Here is a 17,318-nt window from a genome sequence, read left to right on the forward strand (position 1 = left end):
TAATTATAGTGCGATATGATGAAATACCTCTGTCAGTAATTGATAGAAGCAGCAGACAAAAATTATTAATAATGTGGACAATTTGAAGAGCATGACTAACAAAGCTACTTAATGTCCACATATAGTGGTCTGCAGTCAACAACCATAGAATGCATGTTATTTTTCAAGCTCACACAGAGTATGAAGATGTTGGTTCTTCCAAATGCATCTGAAGATGCAGTGCAATCCCAGTCAAACTACCAGGCAGATCCTTTTGTAGTTCGTAAGTGATGACTGGGTTTTCACCCTCATGCATGAAATGTGCCTCCCTCAAACCTTGTTATGATGTAGGCACATTAACCATCTGACATGAAAACAAAACAAAATACCAGTCAGGTATTTTCCAGGACCTGAAAAACTTATTCTAAAATTAACTTAAAAATACTAATATTAAAAGACTGAGAATAGTTAAGACACTATTGTGGATACTAAAATTAAAGAGAATAATTAAGACACCTTTGAAGGAAAAAAAAAAGCTTGAGAAAAATTGGCCTACTCACTATCGAGACTTATAAATCTATAATGATTAAGATAGTGTGATATTGGAATGAAGACTGAAAAATAGACCAATGGGACAGGAGACATAAGCCAAGTATTTCGGAAAAGGCTATCTTTTCAATAAATAATGCCAGGACAATTTGATATCCATAAAGGAAAAAATGAAATAGGACCCTTTTCTCACACTATATACAAAAGATAATTCTAGGCAGTCAGTAGACCTAAGTGTGAATGGCAAAGTGGAAAATTTTTCGAACGTAATACAGGTGAATGCCTTCAAGACTTCAGGGTGTGGAAAAACAAGACTCAGAAAGCTCTAACTATAAAATAAACGATTGATGTATTTGTTTTTAAGATAATAGTAACTACTTTTATTTATATATTTTAGTAATTATTGATTTTCATTAATATTATTTTAATTGATAAATCACAATATACATTTATGGGGTACAATGTGATATTTTGATATATGTATACAAAAAGGAATTACTAAATCAATCTAATGAGCATATCTAGCACCTCTGTTTTTGTGGTGAGACATTTGGAATTTACTGACTTAGGTTTTTTGAAATGTATAATACATTATTATGTAATGTGCAATAGACCTCAAAAACTTATTCTTCCTGTTTAACTGAAACTTTGTACTCTTTGACCAATATCTCCCTATTCCCTCCCTACTTCCCTGTACCCCCCAGCCTCCAGTAACCATCATTCTATTTTCCACTTCTGTGAGTTTGGCTTTTTTAGATCCCACAGAAGTGAGATCATACAGTGTCTGTCTTTCTGTGCCTACCTTATTTCACTTAACCTAATGTCTTCCAGCTTCATCCATGTTGTTGAAAATGACAGGATTTACTTCTTTATAGGGTTGAGTAGCAATCCATTAGGTTATATACCACATTTTCTTTATCCATTTATCTGTTGACAGATGCCTAGGTTGGTTGCATGTCTTGACTATTGTAGATAATGCTGCAATGAACATGGGAGTACAGGTAGCCCTTAGACATTGATTTAAGTTCCTTTGGATATATACCCAGCAGTGGGATGGCTGGATCATTTGGTTGTTCTATTTTAAGTTTTTTGAGGAACTTTCATACCATTTTACAGAATGGCTATATTAATTTATATCCAGCAGTAGGGTACAAGGGTTTCCTTTTCTTCACATCCTTGCCAATGTTTATCTTTCCTCAGTTTGGTAAATAGCCATTCTCACAGGTGTGAGGTGATATCTCATTATGGTCTTAATTTGCATTTCTCTGATGATTAGTGATGTTGAGCATTTTTTTCATGAACCTGTTGGCCATTTGTATGTCATCTTTTGAGAACTATATATTCAGATACTTTGCCCATTTTTAAAATTGGGTAATTAGTTTTTTTGCTATGGAGTTGTTTAGGTTCTTTATGTATTTTGGCTATTAACCTCTTGCCAGGTACATGATTTGCAAATATTTTCTCCCATTCTGTGGATTGTCTCTTCCTTCTGTTAATTGTTTCATTTGCTATGCAGTGGCTTTTTAGTTTGATACTATCCCATTTGTCTATTTTGTATATATATAAATTTTGTTGCCTGTGTTTTCAGATATCTCTATATCTATCTATCTATCTATCTATCTATCTATCTATCTATCTATCTATATATCAATTACTGCCCAGGCCAATGTTGTGGAGCATGTTTTCTTCTAGTAGTTTTATAGTCTCAGGTCTTATATTTAAATCTTTAGTCTATTTTGAGTTGATTTGTTCACATGGTATGAGAAAAGGATCTAATTTCACTCTTCTGTATGTGGATATCCAGTTCTCCCAACACCATTTATTGAAGAGACTATCTTTTTCCCATTGTATATTCTTGAAACCTATGTCAAAAATCAATTGGCCATAGATGTATGGGTTTATTTCTGGGCTCTCTAAATGATTAATATATTGGACTACATTAAAATTAAGATCTTTTGCTCACCAAAATACAAATAATGAGAGGCAAACAGCAAACCACAAGATGGGAAAATATGTTTGTAACATATTTTTATTTGTCATGTAACAAATAAAAGGTTTATATCTAGAGTATATTTTAAAACTTCTTCAAATTAATAGTAAAAATATATGTTATCTAATAGAGAAATGGGAAGTGACTTAAATAAGCATATTACAAATAGGATATCTAAATGACCAAGTAATACATGAAAAGACATATATGCTTATTATTACTCAGGGAAATGCAAATTGGAACTTTGATAAGATAACACTGTGTACTTATCAGATTGGCTAGAATGAAAAAGTTCAACAATCGCAAGTGCTGGAAAGGGTGCTCAAAGACAGAAATTGCCATTTATTGCTGACAACAGAGTAAATTGGTATGCTGCTTTTAGAAAACAGTCTTTGCAGTGAGTAGAAGATACCCATACCTATTGACTATACCTATACTCCTTGACATGTGCCCTATAGAAAGTTATGATTAGGTGTATCAGGATTCATATTCACAAATGTCCATAGCAGCATTGCTCATAATTGTCTATTTCTGGAGTCTCCAAGCTCCATTAATTACATACCTATCTTTATGCCAATATCACCCTGTTTAATTACAGTAGCTTTATAGTCAGTCATGAAATTAAATCCCCCAATTTTATTCTTCTTTTCCAAAATTGTTTTGCCTATTATCAGTCCTTTGACTTTTCATGTAAATTTTATTATATATATATTTTTAAATTTTTTTTTTTTTTTTTTTTTTTTAAAGACAGAGTCTCACTCTGTCACCCAGGGTGGAGTGCAGTGGTGCCATCTCAGCTCATTGCAATCTCCCCCTCCCAGATTCAAGCAATTCTCTTGCCTCAGCCTCCAGAGTAGCTGGGATTACAGGTGCCCACCACCACATCCAGCTAATTTTCGTATTTTTAGTAGAGATGAGGTTTCACCATTTTGGACCAGGCTGGTCTTGAACTCCTGACCTCAGGTGATCCGCCCCCCCTTGTCCTCCGAAAGTGCTGGGATTACAGGTGTGAGCCACTGCACCTGGCCCCTCATGTAAATTTTAAAATCAGCTTGTCAATTTTTTTAAAGTTGTCTGCTAAGATTCTGATCAGGACTGCATTGACTGTATAGATCAATTTGGGGGAGAACTGCCATCTTAACACTATTGATCAATCTATGAGCAGAGTGCATTTTTCTTCAGTTTCCTTTTGTGTTGATTTATAGTTTTCAGTGTAGAGGTCTTCTACATTTCTTGTTAAATTTATTCTTAGGTATATTATTAAAAATTTTTATTTTCTAATTTCTTATTGTTAGAATATAGAAATGTAATGGATATTTGTACATTGACTTTGTGTCCTATGACTTTCTTAAATTCAATTGTTAGTTCTTTTTTTGTTTATTCCTCAGAATTTTTTATATACATGATCATATTGTGTCAGTAAAGAAAGTTTTCATTATTCTTTTCCCTTTATTATGGTTTTATTTATTTCTTTGTGCCCATTAGTTAGATACCTCAGTATAATGTTGAAGAGAAGTGGGAGTGGATGACTGTCCTTCATTCCTGATCTTGGGCTGAAAGCACTGAATCTTTCACCATTGACCTTCACTGAATATGAAGTTGGCTATAGGTTTTTCACAGATGCCCTTAATTAGATTGAGTTTGTTCCTTCTGTTCCAAACTATGAATTTTTGTAATGAAAGGGTATTGAATTTTATAAAATGCTTTTAAATTTTTTTAGTATCAATTAAAATGATGATATGCATTTTCTTCTTTTTCATGTTAATATGGAGATTTACATTGGCTGAGTTTTGAATATTAAACTAATTCTGCATTCCTGGCATAAACATTACTTAATCATGAATACATTAGGCTTTATATATATTGCTGTATTTCATTCACCAACATTTTGTTAGAATTTTTGTGTCCATGTTTATGAGAAATCTTGAATTATAGTTCTTTTTTTTTCTTGTGATGTCTTTGTCTAGTTTTGTATTAGGATAATACTGACCTTATACAATGAGCTGGGAAGTATTTCCTCTTTCTCTGCTTTCTGAAGGACTTTGTTCAGATTTGGGTGTTATTTATTAAATATTTGATAGAAATATTATTAGAGCAATCTTACCCTAGAGTTTTCTCTGTGAGAAAGTTTTAAACTATGAATTCAATTTTCTTTTGTTGATATAGGGCCATTTAATTTATTGATTTCATCTTGGATCGACTTTCTTAATTCATGTTATTAAAAGAATTTGCTTATTTCATCTACATTGTCAGATCTGTTAGCTGAAACTTGTATAACATATTCCCTTTTTATCCTTCTAATATCCATAGTATCTCTAGTCTTATTCCCCTTTTTTCATTCCTTATTCTGATAATTTGTACCTCTATTTTTTGTTTTGCTCAATCTATTGAGGCTTGCCAATTTATTGGTCTTTTCAAAGAATCAGATTTTCTTTTCACTTTTCTTTTTTATTGCATGTTCATTTTTTATTTTATTGTTTTCTGCTCTTTGTTATATTTTCTTCTCTCTCCTTACTTTGAGTTTAATTCACTCTTGTTTTTTCATTTTATAAGGTGAGGTCTCAGATCACTAATTCTAGATCTTTCTTATTTTTTAACATAGGCATTTAAACACAGTTATTAATTTCCCTTTAGGCATTGATTTAGTTGCATTCCACAAATTTGATATAAATGATAATTTAATTGTTACTCAGTTCAAAATATTTTCTAATTTCTTTCATGATTTCTTCTTTGACCAGTAGATTATTTAGAAGTACATCATCTAATTATTCAGGTTTTTCTCAATTATCTTATTGCTATGGATTTCTAATTTGATTTCTTTGTGATCAGAGCACATATATTGTATTATTTCAATTTTACATTGTTATAAACTTCCCCATTGGTACTGATTTTGTTGTATTCCATGTATTTTCATATGTTCCATTTCCATTTCCATTGTTTCAAGACATTTTAGAATTTTCTTCTTAATTTCTTCATTGACCCATTGATTATTCAGGAGCATATTGTTTAATTTCCATGAGTTTTTGTAATTTTCAAAGTTCTTGTTATTGATTTCTAGTTTTATTTCACTGTGCCCAAAAAAGATGCTCGATAGGATTTTGATCTTTCTGAATTTGTGGAGACTTGTTTTGTGTCCTATACTGGAGAATGTCCAAGGGCTGATGAGAAGAATGTGTATTCTGCAGCAGTTGAGTGAAATGTTGTAAATATCGCTTAGGTCTATCTGGTCCAATGTATAGTTTAACTCCAATGTGTTTGTTGATTTTCTGTCTGGATGATCTGTCAATTACTGAGAGTAGGGTGGTGAGGTCCCCTACTATTATTGTATTGCAGTATATTTTCCCTTTAGATCCATTGATGTTTGCTTTATATATTTGGGTGCTCCAGGGTTGTGTGCATATATATTTACATTTGTTACATCCTCTCACTGAACTGACCCCTTTATCATTATATGGTGACCATTTTGTCTCTTTTTACGATCTTTAACTTGTAGTCTACAATTGACCCTTGAACAACATGGGTTTGAACTGTGTGGGTTCACTTGTATGCAGACTTTTTTCAGTAAATATATTGGAAATTTTTTTGGAGATTTGCGACAATTTGATAAAACTCACAGGCAAACCACATAGCCTAGAAATATTGAAAATTTTTTAAAAAGTTAGATATGTCATGAGTGCATAAAATATATGTAGATGCTAGTCTATGTGTTAATTGACTGTTTATGTTATTGATAAGGCTTTTGGTTAACAGTAGGCTGTTCGTAGTTAAGTTTCTTGGGAGCCAAAAGCTATACACAAATTTTCAACTGTGCAGGAGGTTGGCAGTCTTAACCTTTGCATTATTGATGGATCAGCTGTGTTTTATCTAATATAAAAGTATAGCTACTCCTGCTTTTTAATTGGTTTCCGCTTGCATGGAATATCTTTTTCCATTTCTTCACTTTCAGTCTGTTGTGTCTTTACAGGTAGTGATTTTCTTATGGGAAGCATATAGTTGGGTCCTGTTTTTTTTTTTTTTTTAATCCACCCAGTTACTCTATGTTTTATAGTTTTAATTGAAGAATTTAGGCTACTCTTACATTCAATGTTAATATTGATAGGCAAGGAGTTATTGATAAGTAACTTATTTTGCTACCTATTTTCTGGTTGTTTTGTAACTCCTCTTTTTTTTCTTCCTTTCTTACCATCTTCCTTTGTGGGTAAATGATTACTTTCTGGTAGTATGTTTTAATTCATTGCTTTTATTTTTAGTGTATCTATTACAGGTTTTGCTTTGTGGTTACCATGATGCTTACAAAAACCATAGATAGAACAAGTTATTTTAAACAGATGATGACTTGTCTCAGGTCACAAAGAAAAGAAACCAACATAGGAAAATCTAAAAATAACCTGTATACTTTAACTCCATCCCCTCACATTTTGACTTTTTGTTATCTCAGTTTATATCTTTATATATTAACAAGTTGCTTAGTTATTATTTTTTGTAGTTTTGCCATTTAGTCTTCATACTAGAGCTGTGAGTGTCCTGCATACCACAATGACAACATTAGAATATTCTGAGTTTGTGTATTTACTTTTACCAGTGGGTTTTACGCTTTCAGTTTTTTTTTTTTTTGGATGTTATTGTCCTTTTCTTTCAGATTGAAGAATTCCTTTTAGAATTTCTTATAAAACAGGTTTGATGGTGATGAAGTTTCTCAGCTATTGTTTGTCTGCGAAAGACTAACTTTCTTTTATGTTTAAAGAATAGTTTTGCTGGGGTATGGAATTCTCAGTTGGCAGTTTTGTTTTTTCTTTCAGCACTTTGAATATGTCATCCCATTCTTTTATTTTATTTTATTTTTGAGACGGAGTCTCGCTCTGTCGCCCAGGCTGGAGTGCAGTGGCGTGATCTCGGCTCACTGCAAGCTCCGCCTCCCAGGTTCACGCCATTCTCCTGCCTCAGCCTCCCGAGTAGCTGGGACTACGGGCGCCCGCCACCGCGCCCGGCTAATTTTTTGTATTTTTAGTAGAGACGGGGTTTCACCGTGTTAGCCAGGATGGTCTCGATCTCCTGACCTAGTGATCCGCCTGCCTCGGCCTCCCAAAGTGCTGGGATTACAGGTGTTAGCCACCGCGTCCGGCCGTCATCCCATTCTTACTGAACCTGTATGGTTTCTGATGAGATGTCTGTAGCCAGATGGATTGGAGCTCCTTTATATGTTATTTGCTTCTTTTCTCATTCTGCTTTTATGATCCTTTCTTTGTCCTTGAATCTGAGAGTCTGATTGTTGTATGCCTTGAGGTAGTCTTATTTGGATTGAATCTGTTTGGTGATCTCTGACCTTCCTGTACCTGGATATTTATATTTTTCTCTATGTTTGAAAAGTTTTCTGTTTTGTTTTCTCTGAATAAGCTTTCTACTCCTTGCTCTTTCTCAACTCCTTCTTTAACACCAATGACTCGTAGATTTGCTCTTTTGGAGTTATTTTCTATATCCCATAGGTGTAGTTTGTTCCTTTTCATTTTCTTTTTTCTTCTCTTACAATGTGTTTTCAAATAACCTGTCTTTAGGCTCACTGGTTCTTTCTTCTGCTTGATCCATTCTGCTGTTAATAGCCTTTAATGCACTCTTTTTATTTTAGCAAATGTATTTCTCAGTTCCAAGATTCGTTTGATTTTGTAAAAATTATTTCCATCTCTTTGTTAAATTTCTGTGACAAATTTCTGAATTTATTTTCTGTGTTATATTGAAGTTCACTGAGTTTCCTTAAAACTGATAATTTGGATTCTTGATCTGAGAGTTCACACATCGCCATCTTGCTGGGTTGATCACTGGCTCCTTTCATTGTCTGTCTGGGGAGACCATGGTTCCCTGTTTGCTGTTGTTTCTTGTGGACATACATCTATGTCTTTGCACTGAAGGATTAGTTAATTATTTCAGTCTTTGCTGTGTGGCTTGTTTTGGTCTTCCTAGAGTGTGTTTGCTTAGAGGTTCTTTGCGGTTCATGTGTTGCGCCCCTTTTACCCTACGTCACTGCCTCCTTTTTGGCAGTAGATAGCACCTCAAGCCTAGGTTTGCCTTGATTCTCAGAAACATTCAGACTGCTGCCTATCCCGATTGGGCAGGGGCTACCCAGGCTGTGTGGAAAGACTAGGTAGGGTTTCATGTCCAAGGGACCTGTGGACCTTACCACCTGTGGTGTGATGCTGCTGTAAAGCTACGCTGATTTGGCATCTCCTTTGGCTGAGATAAACAGGACAATTTCAAAGGCCAGGGTTGCTAGTCCCACCTTCCCTGTTTTTCTCAAGCTGCCCTCAGGGTTTTTCCTCCTTTCAGCCACTCAGAATTTTTTCTGTGGTTTAGGCAGGAAGAGTTTTCCAGTGAAGAAATTCAACATGGTGGAAAAGCTAGCTGTCTGCCTGGATCTCATTTTTTCTAATGTAGAAAGTTTGATTCTGTGGGGACTTTTGCGTGCAGTGCGCGGAAGCTTGGGGAAAGGACATCACAGATGTAGAGTTCATTTCTTGTACCATCTACTCAGAGTTTTTCACCTCTCTATGGCCCTGGGGATCATTTTGGCCTCAGATTTGGGTTCTGAGATATTGCTGATGATAATCTTGGCTCTAGATATTTGTTTTCAGTTTTCCATGGAGGAGAGTGAAGCCAGATTGCTTCTACTCTGCCATTTTGGTGAAGCCACTCTTCTCAATCTTTTACATTTATCGAGATTTGTTTTATGGTTAAGGATATTTTTGTGCACTTGTAAAGAATATGTATTATGTCTATTTTTGTGAATGTTTAATGTGCACTTATAAAATATGTATTATGCCTCTGTTGGGTTGAGTGTTCTATAAACACCAATTAAGTCAAGATAGTTGATAGTGTTATTCAGATATTCTGTGTCTTTGTTGATATTTTGTATGATTGTTTTAGCAATTGTTGAGAGAATGGTGTTAAACTTTGCAGCTATGATTGTAAAAATGTCTACTTCTCTTTTAAATCTGCTAATTTTTTCTTTATATATTGTGAAACTATTAAGTACAAACATAATTATGATTAAGTCTTCTTAATGAATTGCCACTTTTAACATGAAGAATTATCACTTTTGTCTCTGGCAATACTTTTCTTCTTAAAATTCATTTTATTTGATATTAATATAGTTACTCCATGTTTTTGTACTTACTATTTACATGATTTATCATTTCTTTCCATTTACTTTTAGCCTATCTGTGTATTCATATTTAAAGTTAGTCTTGTGTATATAGAATATAGTGGACTTGTATTTTTTAATCTATTCTGACAATTTTTCCCTTTTTAGTGTTTAGCCTATTATTAGTAATTACATTAAATATTGATATAGTTTTATTTGAATCTATTTAATTATTATTTTACTTGTCTCTTTAATCTTTCTGTCTTGACTTTTTCATTATTAGAAGATATTTTAGAATTCTATTTTAATTTTTTCATGATTTTTACATGTACTCTTTTGCAATAAAAGCATAATTGCTGTAGGATTACAATATATAATCTTATCTTTCTACCATCCCTTTTCAGCTACAATTGTACCAGTTCACATACAGTACAAAAACTTTGGAAACACGTTGCTCCAGTTCTAGAATTCAGTTCTAAAATTTTTATATGTTTGTTTTGCAGTATTTACATTTTTCTTCTGAGATTCCTATCCTTGCAATTGTTGCAAGCATATTTTATTTTACTCCACTGAGCATGATTATAATAGCTGCTTTAAAATCTTCGCTGCTAATTCCAACATCTTAGGATCAGGATAAAATCTCACTTGATTTTTCTTTTCTTTTGAGAATGTGTTCTGTTTTTTTATTTTTTTACTTACAGTGGCATGATTTTGGCTCACTGCAACCTCCGCCTCCTGGGTTCAAGTGATTCTTCTGCCTCAGCCTCCCAAGTAGCTGGGATTAGAGGTAGGTGCATGCCACCATGCCCAGCTAATTTTTGTATTTTTAGTACAGACAAGGTTTCACCATGTTGGCCAGGCTGGTCTTGAACTCCTGACCTCGTGATCTTCCCACCTTGGCCTCCCAAAGTACCGGGATTACAGTCGTGTAATGCACGTACATTGCACCCGGCCGTGTTCTGATTTTTAAAGCCCTTACATGTTGACTAATTTTAGATTATAAGTTTAATATTGTGAATGCAATCTTGTATAGATTCTGGGTCCTGTCACTTTTCTTGAATGAGAGTTCTTTTATTTTAGCAAGCAACTCTCTTGGCTGGTCCTGTATTACAAACTCTGTTTTTCACGCAGTGTGGACTCAGTTAAGATCTTAATGTATGATTCAGGGGTCAGTCAGCAATGTGTGTAGATGGAATTTGGAGACCACATTTCTGGCCCTTTCTCTGTTGGGACTGCTCCCCACCCTCACTCTTTCACAGTCATAATTCTCCAGACTCAATTTTTAGGTTCTCCCGGCCCAAAAGACTATGGTTTTTTGTGTGTTTGTGTTTGTTTTTGTTGTTGTTTTTTGTTGGCATCCTCCCCACCTGGCACACAATGCACTTACTGCAATTAGCACAAGGTTAAAGGTCATGGGAACAGAAGCCTGTTTCCTGCAGCTCTTCTCCTCCTCCTCTCTGGAAGTTGTTCTTGCTTCTGTCCTCCTCCACCTTCCTGGGCTGCTGCTTCTGGACCACTATGCATTCTATGTCTTTACTACACCTTGACATTAGGGCCTTTATGTATGTTTGATGGGATAGCAGTTATGCCGAAGTTTTTGGCAGAAGGATAGGCACATTGGTTATAGCTTGGTAAAAGGAGTAGGCAGAGATGTTCAGAGTGTGAGTTCAGAGTCACCTTCATGGTAGTTCCAGAGTTTCTGAAGAGCAACATAAAGTTGCTTCTTTCTTTTTATCCCTCTCTTTTTCTTGTGTTTTAAATTATCCCATTTCTATTGAATTCTATAAATAGACTCATGTCTCTATGGTTTTGGTAAACCTCTTTCTACTCAATAACCTACCTATTAACACATTCTTTCTTTTCTTCACTTGAAAATATTGCTTCTTTCATGACCTCTAGATTTTAATCTTCTATTTTATCTTTAAACTTCTGAAATCAGGCTTTCACAATCACCATTTCAAACTGCTTTTGCTCCAGACTGCCAGAGACTACCTAAAAGCCAAACCCAACAGATACCATTAATTCTTATCTTAGGCAATTTCCCTGCTACACTTTCCAAGGTGGTTTCTTTTCTTTAAGTCTCATTTTCTGACTTTATGACACTAATTCTCAAGTATCCATCGTGAATAACTTTTTCTTCACTTTTCCATTCAATCTGAATATTCCAAATGATTTAATTCTCATGACTTTTCCTTTTTTTTTTTTTAATCCCACATATTGTCCCTGGACAATCTCATGTATACCTATGGCTCAATTGCCACCCTATTGGGGGCTTTCATAACTAGTTTTCTAGCTATCATGGACTGGTCCTTGCCTGCCTGTCATTCTTCACTTTCTACCACACTCTTGTATACACCTGCTCTCTCAGCATCTTCAGCTACTTGAGCTACCCTGAGCAATCTTGCAATTTCTACTGCCTGTGCCACTCTTTTACAGGAGTCTGCAACCCCGGGCCATGGACCAGTACTGGTCTGTGGCCTCTGAGGAACCAGGCCGCACAGCAGTAGGTAGGTGGCAGGTGAGTGAGCATTAGTGCCCGAGCTCTGCCTCCTGTCAGATCACTGGTGGCATTAGATTCTCACAGGAGCAGGAACCCTATTGTAAACTGCACGTGTGACGGGTCTAGTTTGTGTGCTCCTTATGAGAATGTAATGTCTGATAATTTGTGACTGTCTCCTATCACCCCCAGATGGGACCATCTAGTTGCAGGAAAATAAACTCAGGGCTCCCACTGATTCTGCATTATGGTGAGGTGTATATTATTTCATTATCTATTACAACATAATAATAATGGAAATAAAGTGCACAATAAATGTAATGCGCTTGAATCATCCTGAAACCATCCCACCCTCAAATCTGTGGAAAAATTGTCTTCTATGAAACTCATTCCTGGTGCCAAAAAGGTTGGGGATTGCTGCTCTTTTACATTTAATAGTGCATCTGGATTAAGGGTCTTCCCTTAATCTAAGGAGTATCCCCTGTTTTACTCTGTTTAGTGTTGTTACAACAGAATGCCTGAGGCTGGGTAATTTATAATGAGAAGTTTGTTTGGTTCATGATTTTGGTGGCTGGAAGGTTCATGACTGAGCATCTACTTCTGGTGAGGGCCTCAGTCTGCTTCCACTCATGGTGGAAAGAGGGAGAGCAGGTATGTGCAAAGAGATCACACGGCGCAAGAGGAAGCAAGAGAGAAAAGCAGAGGAAGCCAGCCTCTTTTTAACAGTTCACTCATGTGGGAACTCATCTATTCCTGTGACAGAGACAGAACTCACTCATCCCCATGAGAGGGTATTCATCTATTCCTGAGGGATTTGCCCCCATGACCCAAACTCCTCCCTAGGACCAACCTCCAAACACTCATTTAACTTGCATAACAAACCCATAAGTGAAATATTGCTATTATTTCTGAATTATAACAAGAAAATAAAAGCTCAGAGTCTTCTTAATGGCTAGCCCAGGTTCACAAGGCAGTGGGGAACCGGCCAAAACTCAAATCTATGCTTCAGATGTCAAGGTCCACTTTACTTCCACTACATAGCTTGCATCACTTTCTAGTGCTGCTAATGGCTCATTATGGGGAGCCAGATAAAAGCGTTTAAAGAGGAAACAATGCAGGCTCCAGGTAACTTATACTTTTTATGGAGGGAAGACTGCCACACCAAGCCAATGAAAGTGGCTCAAAATCCTGTGGATGGGCATAATCTTCTTCATGGACATTTTCAGATTCTTTTCATCTACTTCAACAATTTTCAGATGAGATGGTTCCCAGAGAGGGCAGGGCTGCACAGTCTCCATTCCACAGGGGAAGGGAAGCAGATTTCTTCTCTGGCTTGACCACTTTCCTCAGTGCTGATGAGACATGCAGACTACATGAAAACCACAGCTTTCTTCAGCTGCCAACATTTGGAAGGCTCAGTCAACCACTGTCTCCCCTTGTCATTACTCAGCATAGTCAATATTCATGATCAGAGGCTTATGGGCTGGATGTATAGTAAATGCAACGTGGGTTATCAGGATTATAAAACCTTAAATTCACTTTTTTCATCTTAGATTAAAGCAATGCAATAAAGAATAAAAGCTCATAAAAATGCCAACCAGTTACCTTCAGCTCCATGTATGTGAGGCTGCTCTTTGCAAAGTCAGATACAACAGCAACATGCAACAGGTTGATTGAGAAAGCCCAGCCGCTGGCACAGAGGTTGGACATGCCCCAGTGCTCCTGAACAGGAGGTGGAGCCAGACTCCTATGAATAGCCAATTTCATGAAATAATCTTTGAAAGAAGTGAGTAGCACTTTTTATTTTTACAAGGAGACATTGTTCAGTATATAAGAGAAATTAGTCTTAGAAATTTTTGATCATGCAAGAAAGATGTTCTCTTTGCTTTCACAGACCTTCAAACGGGATGCTATTGCCAATCTGAACCTCAAATCAAATGAGTTGCTTGATTAAGGAACAGGGCTACCTTGTGTCTTTTTTTCACAATTTCTTTCACTTTTCTTTTTTTTTTTTTTCTTTTATTATTATTTATTATTATTAAACTTTAGGTTTTATGGTACATGTGCGCAATGTGCAGGTAAGTTACATATGTATACATGTGCCATGCTGGTGCGCTGCACCCACCAACTCGTCATCTAGCATTAGGTATATCTCCCAGTGCTATCCCTCCCCCCTCCCCCCACCCCACAACAGTCCCCAGAGTGTGATGTTCCCCTTCCTGTGTCCATGTGTTCTCATTGTTCAATTCCCACCTATGAGTGAGAATATGCGGTGTTTGGTTTTTTGTTCTTGCGATAGTTTACTGAGAATGATGATTTCCAATTTCATCCATGTCCCTACAAAGGACGTGAACTCATCATTTTTTATGGCTGCATAGTATTCCATGGTGTATATGTGCCACATTTTCTTAATCCAGTCTATCATTGTTGGACATTTGGGTTGGTTCCAAGTCTTTGCTATTGTGAATAATGCCGCAATAAACATACGTGTGCATGTGTCTTTATAGCAGCATGATTCATAGTCCTTTGGGTATATACCCAGTAATGGGATGGCTGGGTCAAATGGAATTTCTAGTTCTAGATCCCTGAGGAATCGCCACACTGACTTCCACAAGGGTTGAATTAGTTTACAGTCCCACCAACAGTGTAAAAGTGTTCCTATTTCTCCACATCCTCTCCAGCACCTGTTGTTTCCTGACTTTTTAATGATTGCCATTCTAACTGGTGTGAGATGGTATCTCATTGTGGTTTTGATTTGCATTTCTCTGATGGCCAGTGATGGTGAGCATTTTTTCATGTGTTTTTTGGCTGCATAAATGTCTTCTTTTGAGAAGTGTCTGTTCATGTCCTTCGCCCACTTTTTGATGGGGTTGTTTGTTTTTTTCTTGTAAATTTGTTGGAGTTCATTGTAGATTCTGGATATTAGCCCTTTGTCAGATGAGTAGGTTGCGAAAATTTTCTCCCATTTTGTAGGTTGCCTGTTCACTCTGATGGTAGTTTCTTTTGCTGTGCAGAAGCTCTTGAGTTTAATTAGATCCCATTTGTCAATTTTGGCTTTTGTTGCCATTGCTTTTGGTGTTTTAGACATGAAGTCCTTGCCCATGCCTATGTCCTGAATGGTAATGCCTAGGTTTTCTTCTAGGGTTTTTATGGTTTTAGGTCTAACATTTAAGTCTTTAATCCATCTTGAATTGATTTTTGTATAAGGTGTAAGGAAGGGATCCAGTTTCAGCTTTCTACATATGGCTAGCCAGTTTTCCCAGCACCATTTATTAAATAGGGAATCCTTTCCCCATTTCTTGTTTTTGTCAGGTTTGTCAAAGATCAAATACTTGTAGATATGTGGCATTATTTCTGACGGCTCTGTTCTGTTCCATTGATCTATATCTCTGTTTTGGTACCAGTACCATGCTGTTTTGGTTACTGTAGCCTTGTAGTATAGTTTGAAGTCAGGTAGTGTGATGCCTCCAGCTTTGTTCTTTTGGCTTAGGATTGACTTGGTGATGCGGGCTCTTTTTTGGTTCCATATGAACTTTAAAGTAGTTTTTTCCAATTCTGTGAAGAAAGTCATTGGTAGCTTGATGGGGATGGCATTGAATCTGTAAATTACCTTGGGAAGGATGGCCATTTTCATGATATTGATTCTTCCTACCCATGAGCATGGAATGTTCTTCCATTTGTTTGTATCCTCTTTTATTTCCTTGAGCAGTGGTTTGTAGTTCTCCTTGAAGAGGTCTTTCACATCCCTTGTAAGTTGGATTCCTAGGTATTTTATTCTCTTTGAAGCAATTGTGAATGGGAGTTCACTGATGATTTGGCTCTCTGTTTGTCTGTTATTGGTGTATAAGAATGCTTGTGATTTTTGCACATTGATTTTGTATCCTGAGACTTTGCTGAAGTTGCTTATCAGCTTAAGGAGATTTTGGGCGGAGACAATGGGGTTTTCTAGATATACTATCATGTCATCTGCAAACAGGGACAATTTGACTTCCTCTTTTCCTAATTGAATACCCTTGATTTCCTTCTCCTGCCTAATTGCCCTGGCCAGAACTTCCAACACTATGTTGAATAGAAGTGGTGAGAGAGGGCATCCCTGTCTTGTGCCAGTTTTCAAAGGGAATGCTTCCAGTTTTTGCCCATTCAGTATGATATTGGCTGTGGGTTTGTCATAAATAGCTCTTATTATTTTGAGATACGTCCCATCAATTCCTAATTTATTGAGAGTTTTTAGCATGAAGGGTTGTTGAATTTTGTCAAAGGCCTTTTCTGCATCTATTGAGATAATCATGTGGTTTTTGTCTTTGGTTCTGTTTATATGCTGGATTACATTTATTGATTTGCGTATATTGAACCAGCCTTGCATCCCAGGGATGAAGCCCACTTGATCATGGTGGATAAGCTTTTTGATGTGCTGCTGGATTCTGTTTGCCAGTATTTTATTGAGGATTTTTGCATCAATGTTCATCAAGGATATTGGTCTAAAATTCTCTTTTTTGGTTGTGTCTCTGCCAGGCTTTGGTATCAGGATGATGCTGGCCTCATAAAATGAGTTAGGGAGGATTCCCTCTTTTTCTATTGATTGGAATAGTTTCAGAAGGAATGGTACCAGCTCCTCCTTGTACCTCTGGTAGAATTCGGCTGTGAATCCATCTGGACCTGGACTTTTTTTGGTTGGTAAGCTATTGATTATTGCCACAATTTCAGCTCCTGTTATTGGTCTATTCAGAGATTCAACTTCTTCCTGGTTTAGTCTTGGGAGGGTGTATGTGTTGAGGAATTTATCCATTTCTTCTAGATTTTCTAGTTTATTTGCATAGAGGTGTTTGTAATATTCTCTGATGGTAGTTTGTATTTCTGTGGGATCGGTGGTGATATCCCCTTTATCATTTTTTATTGCATCTATTTGATTCTTCTCTCTTTTTTTCTTTATTAATCTTGCTAGCGGTCTATCGATTTTGTTGATCCTTTCAAAAAACCAGCTCCTGGATTCATTTATTTTTTGAAGGGTTTTTTGTGTCTCTATTTCCTTCAGTTCTGCTCTGATTTTAGTTATTTCTTCCCTTCTGCTAGCTTTTGAATGTGTTTGCTCTTGCTTTTCTAGTTCTTTTAATTGTGATGTTAGGGTGTCAATTTTGGATCTTTCCTGCTTTCTCTTGTGGGCATTTAGTGCT

General features: G+C 36.3%; 1 non-coding gene across 1 annotated transcript; it reads left to right on the forward strand.

Annotated features, from left to right (window-relative positions):
- Window positions 1-247: 247 nt before the first annotated feature.
- On the forward strand, window positions 248-349 carry LOC112130003 (small nucleolar RNA U13). The gene has a single exon (XR_002912326.3). It is a non-coding gene; the product is annotated as a small nucleolar RNA U13 (small nucleolar RNA).
- The last annotated feature ends 16,969 nt before the right edge of the window (window positions 350-17,318 follow it).

The sequence above is a fragment of the Pongo abelii genome, chromosome 17, assembly GCF_028885655.2.
Source record: "Pongo abelii isolate AG06213 chromosome 17, NHGRI_mPonAbe1-v2.0_pri, whole genome shotgun sequence".
Taxonomy (NCBI): domain Eukaryota; kingdom Metazoa; phylum Chordata; class Mammalia; order Primates; family Hominidae; genus Pongo; species Pongo abelii.